This window comes from Medicago sativa, chromosome 6 (assembly GCF_051527215.1).
Source record: "Medicago sativa cultivar Bolivia chromosome 6, Bolivia_mono, whole genome shotgun sequence".
Taxonomy (NCBI): Eukaryota; Viridiplantae; Streptophyta; class Magnoliopsida; order Fabales; family Fabaceae; genus Medicago; species Medicago sativa.
This window is the reverse complement of record NC_140754.1, coordinates 95386854-95398405: the sequence shown is the minus strand read 5'-3', so window position 1 is coordinate 95398405 and position 11552 is coordinate 95386854. Positions and strand designations below refer to the sequence as shown.

General features: G+C 31.9%; 1 pseudogene; it reads left to right on the top strand.

Annotated features, from left to right (window-relative positions):
* The first annotated feature begins 4816 nt into the window (after window positions 1-4816).
* Window positions 4817-5872, top strand: LOC146918491 (uncharacterized; annotated as a pseudogene).
* Window positions 5873-11552: the final 5680 nt, after the last annotated feature.

Genomic DNA, 11552 nt, shown 5'->3' with positions numbered 1-11552 from the left:
ATTCTTGATATCCAGCATTTTCCTTCTTCAAAACTTCATTTTATGACATTGTATAATTGGATGATAGATACATGGTTAGCTCAATCAAATTGGTCGTTAACTTTAAATATTGAGAATGGATCTCAAAATATAAGTTATGGTTCAAGTATGACTTTTACCTTTAGACAAATATACATTAATTGGCAGTAAAATTGTTGTGCGTAGAAGTTTTTTTTCCTTTTTGTTTTGCAAATTTGAGCCCCCCGCTAAGGGCCTTGTTGCACTTGCACAAAGTCAATTTTAGATAGGTACATAATCAACCAAACTTCAGGGATATAACTGTTAGGAAATAACAGGGCTGAAGAAGAAAAATAAACAAACACAATCACAACACAAGAATATAACTTGGAAACTCCAAAACCGGAGAAAAAACCACGACCGTTGTCTAAACCGACAAACAGAGAATTATTACTATGTGAAATTTTTTACAACACATAGACTTCTCTCACTCTCACCCCAATGCCCCGGTACACCAACACTCTCACAAAGCAAATATTTAAACTAAGTCAGATATAAGCTTAAAGTGCTACTGACTGGTGCATCTAACAACAAAGAAACTAGGTTCAATATATAGCATTGGTCTTCCCTTTGCTTCACTAACCTAAGCGATGTGGGACATAATCACCAATAACTAATATTTTTAACCTCCTTCTTTATTCAAGAAACATGACAATCAAACCCAACAATCTCCACCTTGATTGTAAGAGTTTCATCTTCTGCTTCCATTGTTTATACCGACAATCATACTCCACCATAAAGAGTATACTTCACTTGAAACTGAACCATTCCAAGAATTTCTTCACATCAAAACCTTGCTGAAAGATTATGGTGCAACTCCCATATTGGCTTCCAGGAAGTTCTTCAGCCATCGACGTATCTCACCACACACCATGCATCAATGCCAACCAATGCCCGTGTGTTGTTCTGAATCCGCTGGCAATAACTTGTCCTTTTGCATGGTAAAGCGGAAATACAAAAAAAAAAACACTTTATCTTCTAGATAAGATCACCATCATCTCCCAAAACAAGGGAGACATTGCTAGCACTTGCCTCGGGAAAATACCAAAATGACACACTTTATCTTCTAGATAAGATCACCATCATCTCCCAAAGCAAGGGATACATTGTTAGCACTTGCCTCAGGGTCTTTTTCAGGTACTTCTCCACCTAGACAATTTCTCTTAAAATGCCCAGACATTCCACACTTAAGCACCTTGTGTAATCCTGATTGTATCAGCACATCCTTGACTTGTACTTTCCACAAGGCAAAGTTGATTCTTCCATCAAACTTCTCTATGTCAAACTTCATTGCGCTTGAATAAGACAGCTGCACAATAATACCCTTCTTCAGCACCTTCACAATATCACACTTCTTTTTTCTGATGTGGAAGATCAGACAATGCTGCAACCACAGAGCATACTAAGAATTGTGATATCTCACGGAACCGAAGCTCTTGATACCACTGTTAAGGGCTGAAGAAGAAAAATAAACAAACACAGTCACAACACAAGAATATAACGTCGAAACTCCAAAACCGGAGAAAAAACCACGACCGTTGTCTAAACCGATAACCAGAGAATTATTACTATATGAAATTTTTTACAACACATAGACTTCTCTCACTCTCACCCCAATGCCCCAGTACACCCACACTCTCACAAAACAAATATTTAAACTAAGTCAAATATAAGCTTAAAGTGCTACTGACTGATGCATCTAACAACAAAGAAACTAGGTTCAATATATAACTTTGGTCTTCCCCTTGCTTCACTAAACTAAGCGATGTGGGACATAATCACCAATAACTAATATTTTTATTCAAGAAACTTGACAATTGATTATTCAAGAAACTTGACAATTGACATTGACAATCAAACCCAGCAATAACTATGTTGTCATTAGCTGTTGTTAATTGTTGTTATTTGTCATTAGCAATAAATGCTCTACTCATTGTTGAAATTTGGGGTCTAACTCATCCTTACAAAACCGGCTTGTAAGGTGAGGGTTGTCTCCTCCTTATATACCATTCTCAAGAGTCTTATCTATTCGATGTGGGACTTGGATATTTCCCAATACTCATGTTATAAGGCAACACAATTCATAACTAGTCCTCTTTCTAGGGAAACACAATTCATGACTAGTCCCCAATTTTTTTACCACTGCACTGCACCCCTTTGTATTGCTCAGCTATTAGCATGTGAAATGTTAACAAATGTCCAATGAATACTTATTAAGAATTTAAATTTAGGAATAAAAATATTTTCTTAAAAGTCAACATCTTAAAAATAGAAATTTAATCCTTTCAAAATATAATTTTTCTTTTATTTCCCTTTTTGTTCTTTAACTAGTGTCCCAAAACACTTGTTAGCAAGAACCAATATGCTCCAAGCTTCTTTATTCATAAAAAAAATATTATAATTAAATTACTATTACTATGCATAGATGGGTACATAAATGAATTATAGTCAAATATTTAACTATATTTATATAATTAAACTATTAGTGGATACTTATTGAACTTTATCCCTCAAAAAAACTTATTGAACTTTAAGGATCTGTTTGATTTCATGGAGAGAAGAGTAAGAGAGTAATTTTAAATAGTTTCTGTTTGATTCAACACGAAGAGTTGAGAGATTTTAATAGTGCAAAAGTGTAAAATTACATTTTACACCATTGTAATATTTAATACATTAAATTACAAAAAAGGGCAAATAAATAAGTCCCAATATAAAATAACTCCTATCTCTCCCTCCAACTTCCCTGTTTTGGACTGATTTAATTTTAGTTTAGGAGAGATTTTGATTCACTGTCTTCCACCTCCTTTTCCTCTAAATAAAACAACTCAATTTTAAAATAATTCCTCCCAATTCCCTCCATTTTATTTCCCTTCAAACAAACACACTCTAAATGTTAGACGTGCCGGCGCGCGCATACATATATACATATACATACATATATACACATAAATATATATATATATATATGTATGTATGTATATACATACATATATATATATATATATATATATAGTGTGTGTTTGTTTAGAACATATATAGAGTTTCTTTCAAAATATATAGAGTTGAATTTGTATGCAAAGATGTTGTACAATTTTTGTACACGCATTCAATAAAATATCATCGTTAAAATAAGCAACAGTCTTTTATAAAATATTTATACAAATTCTAAATTTTGATATATTATAAATGGTTGTATGCGTTATATCGTCAGTGCATATGATTTGTTCAATAGTGCAAATTAATAAATTCTTCTATTACACCATATGATTATATATAATATTGTAATGTAATAATTCTTATTAGTAAATTCTTCTATTGAACTAGGTGGGTCATAATGATATATCTTATGAGTTGTATGTGTAGTGGAATAAGAATAGCCTCCAATTTATTGGCCAGACATGTGAACCCTAGCAAATTACAATGGACCCCACAAACCCCAACAAAAGCATGTCATTTGTTGCTTAATTAGACGACAGAATATAATACAAAGGTGTTAATATTAAAAAGAAAAATATTATGATTTTGTTACTTTACGTTATTTAGGGATCTGCCTCTTTCCTTAATTTCTTTTTCTTTTCCACTTTTCTTTCTTTACCTTTTTTGTTATTCCTCTTCTCTTCTAATGATTTTCTTGGACACTATGGTTGGGTTGATGGAAATGCTGACCTAAAAGGTACTACTTAATTATTATATTAGTTCTAAGTCTCCACTTCTGCATCCACTTAGAACTAATCACACTTAGAGCTAATTAGTTAGTGACTTGGAAATGGAGACACTTAAACTACCTATCAATCAAGAAAGAGAATCGCTCTTCTCACATCTGTTTTTGTTCATTCCCGTTGAGAAATACACATGCGTAAGTTAACTCACGTTGAGAATACACATGCGTGAGTTAACTCACGTTCAGCTATTTTGACGTGAATGAGGAAAAACAGATGGGAGAAGAGCAATAGTCATCATGAAAAGCCCTCGGTTCAGTGCTTATATATGATGCCCTTTGGTTGTTCTGTCTTATCGATTCGTGTTGGTCTTGTACTAGGACCTGATTATTAATAAATTTTACCGTTAAAAAAATACAATTAGTTTGTTTAAAATTGCTACATATTTTTTCATCAAAAAAATTGTTACATATTTAGATTGTTTTTTTAGTTTAGATTAAGTTGTATCTTAGAAACTTTTATAGCAATGTAATGTATAAAAGTGTATAAAAAAAGTAAAAAAAAAAAAAAAAAGAAAGAAATGCATTCTACTTCTAAAAACATCTTCAAGAACCTATAAATATAGGAACAATTGTACCTCACTATATGAACTTGTGCCCTAGCTAGAAATCACTTTCAGGACCTAAGGGCTATGGTTTACAAAAATAGAGTCATTCCTCTCCCTCTAAATGATTTTGACTTCACATTTATTCAAGATCTTTGAATTCTAACTTTTCAGAATTTTTTTTTCCGACCCTGTTTCCAAAAAAAATTCCAAAGTTGACCCCCTATGAGAAAAATATACAGAAATGACCCACTTTCTATTTTTGGTGGTTTTTTTTGTCGTTTTGTGCAGTCCCGCCATTTGAAACGGCGGGAATGAGCCGTCTTCCTGCCACTAGTCACATCGTGACAGGCTGCTGCAGGTTTTTGTCATTTTTTTTCGGTACCGCCATTTGAAATGGCGGGAATGAATATTTTTATTTTTTTTTAATTTTTTTGGTCATTATTTGTTTATTTAAAACACAAATAATAATAATAATAAATGAAAATTAATGATAATGATAATAAATATTAATTTGAAAGATAAAATTAATTTGAAAGCTTTCCACAAAATTAATTTGACAAAAGATAAAATTAAAGGCTCGTGGAGAGATAAGCATCATCGTCAAGTCCAAAACTGGAACCAACGACATCAATTAGCACTTCAGGGCGTTCGGTATAACCATGAGGTTTATCCAAATCGTCAATATTTTGCATGGTATTGGGAATTTTTCGAAAATCATTTGTGGCTTTCTAGAGAAGTATTATTGACAAACCCAAGGCAATCATGTGCAAGAATTTTACCACAATTGTCGCGTGACTATCCTGCAGCGCCAGAAACCTATACGGTGCCAGATGAAAATATGTCGTCAAATACACCTCCACCATACAACCAATTTATGACACCTCCACCCACTAACTTTGACCAAAGCTTTAACCCATCCACCAACTACAACTACAACCAAACTTACCAATCACCGCCACAACCCACAAACCAAATCTTATATAACACCCCAATCCCATATCCAACCTATTCTCAACAAAGTCATTATGGAGAAAGCTCCCGAACATCAAACTATTCATTTGATGACTTCAATCCAACTCAGTACACCACACAAACCAGTTACCCAGACCAATCACAGTACTCCTCGTTCAACCTACCAACCCCCCCACACATTGTAAACTATCCCCAAACAAACTACGCACCTCATTGGCCAAATTCACAAACTAATACTATAGAAAGTCTGGCAGCAGGGTTTAATGACGATGATTTCGTTAACGAAATCTAGACCAATTCAGCTCCACCAGTGCAAAATGAAGTCACTATGGAAACTAATGATGATGCTGAAATTCCTAATGAGGATGTGGAACAGGAAGAAGATGAGGAAGAGGAAGAGCAAAATCAACGACCCGTACGAACTAAAAAAGATAAATTATGTGCTACGGGAGGTCATAGTTTACATTGGCGTAAATGGTTGCCGAGGAGAAAGTAGTTTTTGTTTTTATCTTGTATGAATAAAATAATTAGTGTTTTAAAATTAATAAATTAATATTTATTATCATTATCATTAATTTTCATTTATTATTATTATTATTTGTGTTTTAAATAAACAAATAATGCCCAAAAAAATAAAAAAACGAAAAAAAAATAAAATATTCATTCCCGCCATTTCAAATGGCGGTACCGAAAAAAAAATAAAAAAAAATGACAAAAACCTGCAGCAGCCTGTCACGATGTGACTAGTGGCAGGAAGACGGCTCATTCCCGCCGTTTCAAATGGCGAGACTGCACAAAACGACAAAAAAAAACCACCAAAAATAGAAAGTGGGTCATTTCTGTATATTTTTCTCATAGGGGGTCAACTTTAGAATTTTTTTGGGAAATAGGGTCGGAAAAAAAAAATTTCAAGATCTTTATGGTTTACAAAAATCACTTTCAGGACCTAAGGGCTATGGTTTACAAAAATAGAGTCATTCCTCTCCCTCTAGATGATTTTGACTTCACATTTATTCAAGATCTTTGAATTCTAACTTTTCAATGTGTTTCAGTTTCTCTTTATTTTTTTTGACTCTTGTGCAAAATGAAGATAGTCACATTCACTAGGGGACTACTGCTGAGTAGTGGCAATGGTATTAATGTTGGCCCACTGAGGTCAGAGTTGTCAATATTAATTATTAACCCCACTACTAAAATTTCTTGATTTAGCAATCGATTTAGTGATTAGATGATTTAAATTTCCATTTATAGTGTACGAGTTTTGTAATCGGTTTCGAATGTAACAGATGTGATAAAAAGAGTGTTAATAAGGAATTAAGGGATACATATTTTTAGATATATTACTCAAAAGAATCGACACAATACACCTTAAATGTGTTTGAGACCAATTCATGTTAACGACTGATTAGGGACCGACTTGACATTCTTAGTCTATAAATCATTCACTATATGATAAGTTTTTTGTGTATTAGAAAATTAGAAAAAGAGAAAGAAATCATCGATCATATACCAAATCTCAGATAACGATAATGATGATTAGATGCAAAGTAAGGATTAAAACAAGGGATTATGTTGATCCGATTTGATTTTTGTGTATTATTATGGACAGAGATTTGTGCATCTTTATGCATGATGTAAAATATAGAAATAAGAAAACGTTGACAAAAGGAAGTGGAGAAAGATGTAGGGAATATATGGTATTACCTACTATATACATTTGTGAGGGCACATGCAAACTCATACATGCATGTTGCATACCAAAGGATTAGAAAAGGAAAATTATATCATTTGAAAATGTTGTATGTATTCAGTGAAGCCTAAGTTTCATATCAACATAAATCAGCCATAACTTTATCGTATATCAGATTTCCAAAATTTTATTCTGTCAGATGTATCACTCACACGGGGACTTGAGCCTAATTTTTTTTTAAAGAGCTAAAAGTAACTTTAACGCGTAAGTGCGGAACTGATCTATATAAGAGGTTGATCTCTCCTAACAAATATTTTTTCATACACACTAGATATGAGTCAAACAGAAGCAAATAGTTAAATGATTCAAGTATCTACTATCTATGTTGCACTATGTTGGTTGAGTCTAATTAACTCTCACTATGGTCATGCTAAACAATTAATGACCCGAAGAACTTGAAGATTCAATTCATATCAATTAAATAAAGGTTTTTCTCACAAGTATTCTTAGAGGATCCACATACACTCATTTTTTTGGTACCTAATTACGTCACACTTTTACACGCCCTTATTTTTTTTTTTTTAATAATAATACCTAAAAAACAGTCAATCACTCCAACCTAGGCCTAACATCTCTAAAAAAAATGACTAAATAGATCTTACCAATAACTTTATATCGTCTATCACTAACTTTTATTCATTATATTTAAATATTTTTACATAAAATTATTGTGAGACCCACAAAAAGAGCGAGTGCTTATTGTAACATCTCTTCTCTATAAGTATCATTTTGTATTTCTCTCCAATGGGGTACCTATGAGGTAATGTCCTATGAAGTGAAGATTCTTTCATTGGAGATGGTTTTTGAAAATTTGTTGAAGAATCTAAAAAGCCGGAAGTCTTATATTGAAAATTATATTTTATTAACTTTTAAAATATTTTATTATACAATTTGATGTCATGAAAGTTCAAAACTAAATAATCTTCAAATTACAAAGACGAAATCTAAACAATTTTTTTTACAGGGTAACCTAAAAATGACTGATATTACAGGGATAAAGCACTATTAACCCATGAGATAAGTTGATTTATGTAGTTGATCCCCTTAATAAGAAAAAGCTTGCTTGGTTTGTTCCATTTTTTTTTCTCCCCAGACGTAAACCAAATCAACCCGTAGTCTTCAATAAACAATATTTAAGTGCTTCTATGATCTTTCCCTCAAAAAAAAAAAAGTGCTTCTATGATCTATATGATTATTTTATATGATTCAGGACAGAGAATTCAAATCTTTCGATCTGGCACAAACATTTTGAGATGGAAAATTCAGCAAAGAGAATCTTCCAAAATTCTTTCAAGATCATGGACCCTGAATCAAATTAATTTTCATAGCTTGGTCTTATGTATATGCATAAATATATAAAATTGAAATATATATTACACCACCCAAGGTTTGGATTGCAGTTGCAGAGTTATGCACCCAAGGATGTGTGTATTATAAGTTTGTACATGTGTACTTCGGATTTCAATCATCATTTCAATAAAGAAGTTCAATCACGAAATCATTCAAAAATCCTTAATTAAAAAAAAGGATTAAAACTAGGAATCTGTTTATTTTTTAAGATTTTTTTAGAGTCAAGAATTATTTTGGTTTCTCACAAAATATTACATATTCCTTATTAGTCTTAAAGAAAAAAAAATCATTTTAGTCCTTTATAAAAATAAATAGGATCAATATAGTCACTAAACTAATATAATTCATTGAAACGTCCTTTATAAAAAAAATCATTTTAGTCCTTTATAAAAATAAATAAGATCCCAAGTCAACCATTAGGCCAACTCCAAATGGGTTAAGTGTGAATGATTAAGCATGTGTTTGGAATACCGGTGCACAGCTACAAAAACCACGTTTTGGCAAAAGCTGGAATTTCCAGGTTCATAAAATCACGGTGAAAGTGACATTGGAAAGCGTGCACCGTGGAAAAAACGTGATACCAAACACGTTGTAAGTCTCACATAGTCTAAGAATGACTAAAATGTTGGATATGTAAGAGAGATGATTCATATACCTAATGTCTTAAGATTTTTTTGTCAAGATGTGGTATCTTCGTCTCTTTTGATCCTGGACCAGTTGCCTGTTGTTGCTCTCTGTTTCCCTGGACTACCCAACAATATATTGATGAATCCCTTTCAAGATACGTTGGAAACCTTAATGTGTTTTGTACAAGCACACTACACGTATCTTTCGATGGTAATTTTTTTTAAAAAAAAAAAATCTTACACTCGACACATGCATTTGAGAAGAGGAAGTTGATTCAAATATTGAAAATGGCTGAGAAATATGGTTAAATTCATGTAATTTCTGATGTGCACAAATCATGTATTTATAACACAACCATTGGAACACAAAAACATGAAAAAATCACACAAAACACAAGTTTCGCATTGCCCAGAGAAAACATGAGAAAACTGTATATGGGCTCCCAATGTAATTTAAGGCACTTATTGAATTATTTGACAAGAAACCTAATGGCAATCTCCTAATTCAATTTAAATATTAGATAGATAGCTAGACCCTAAGTTTTATTTCATGTACTATGACCTTTTATTAATGCAATTGTAGTGTTGAACGATCATGAATGGTGAGCAAAGAAAAATGCCAAGAAAGTTGAGTACAAGTCAATTCTCTAAGGCTTTGTTTGGGAGTTTGGAGGGGAATGAAATGAAAGACTTTGACGGGTGCAAAATATGTGGAAAAATAGATAAATCTTTCAATTTTTTTAAAAGAGTAGTTTTTTAGAGAATGATAAATTAATACATATGATTACTTGATTTTTAATTTTAAAAATGTTATAACAACATAGATTAAATTTGAATAATTCTTATTAACCCTTCAAAACCCCCCAAAACCCTCCCCCAATACAATTTTTTAGTTCCTCCAAATGAGGAGGGTTTTGTATTATGAAGAAAAGTTAACCCCCCAAAACCCTCCTCTCTCATTTTCCTCTATTTCTTCCACTTGCTCATTCCTTTTTTCCTAAGCCTTCCCCTCCCTTCCCCTCCAAACTCGCAAACAAAGCCTAAGTGAGAAGAAGTGTTATCATAAAAAATCGAGTCAGAAAGTGAAGTCTAGCAACAAGGCACCGTTCGCTGTATCAAATTTCAATTTTCCTAGTGAATTATGGTAGGTTAGTGAGCCAAGTAGATGGGGACAACTCAGTCACGATTTGAGGCATTCTATCATACTTTTAAAGGGAGGAACACAGAGAGCTCATGAGAGACAAGGGTTTATCAAAGTTGGAACGTTGGATCTTGAATCTTCAAGCATTTGATGCAACATCATATCTTTGTATAAATTGCCATGAATACATTATTTGACTCTCGTTGTGTTGGGATTATACTTTTGACATAAATACTTGACTTGACTGGTTATATGTATGTTTTGTCTTGTTATATTGATGTTTCTATTTTTGCCTTAATACTTTTCCGACGTTAAACTCTCAAACTGATCATTTGATTTTGAAAGTGCTAGACATAGACTTTGTATTTGAAAGACAATGAATATAAGCATTATTAGAATGTAGACTAATAAAATAAGATAGACTAATAAATATAAGCATTATTTGAAAGACAATGAATATATGCATTATTTGAAAGATAATGAATATCAATCATGTTGAGTCGAACGAAATAAGCTAGACTAATAGAATGTGATAAACCAAAATTTGAACAATAGTTAAAAAGGTTAATAATATTTAATATGCGACACATCTCAAATAAGATTACATCTAATCTGATAGTAGGAACTTTTAAAAAATCAGGTAGTAGAAACTTGTGGAGAAAAAAAAGAGCCCAATATAATATTGTTAATTGATTAAATGTTGTTTATGTCAGTGCATAAACTTTCCTGTATACATACTTGAACCTATTCCAAAAAAAAACACTAGTTTGGCTAAGATAAGTTTGGTAGCATCCATTACTACAATAATAGATAGATTCATAAGTAGTTAAAAATAGGAAAATGTACATTTGAACGTAACGTGTCTTCTTAATTATAGAACTAATTCATATTTTTCCCACGTTTTTTTATTCTTGTTGAATGATCCTATTATTTAAATTTGAAGGTATAAATTAACAATGTGTATATTTCATGATATAATGTTTTACTGTGTTGTAGCTGCTGGGCTCACACCACGTATATTTCTTTAAGTTGTTTATGATTTCTTTCACTTTCTGTACTTGCCTAACTAGTGTGAATATAAATAACCGTCAAAATTAAATATTGAAAAAAAATAATTTAATTGTTTTATGCACGTGTTGGTATTATTTTTTTGTTGTTGCTATATTTTAATGTTTTTGACTTAATAATTTTGATTTGTCTCTTAAATTATTTGGAGCTAACTACATCTCTCTATCATTGAAATTAAATAAATTTAGTTTTATAATTGATATTTTCTATTGATTTCTTTTCTTTTTTTTGGTGTTAACCCTGGAAAACAAGCCATGACAATTCGAAATTTGATCTAAAAGTAAATAAAGCATAACAAAAATTTATTCCAATCAAATTCAGT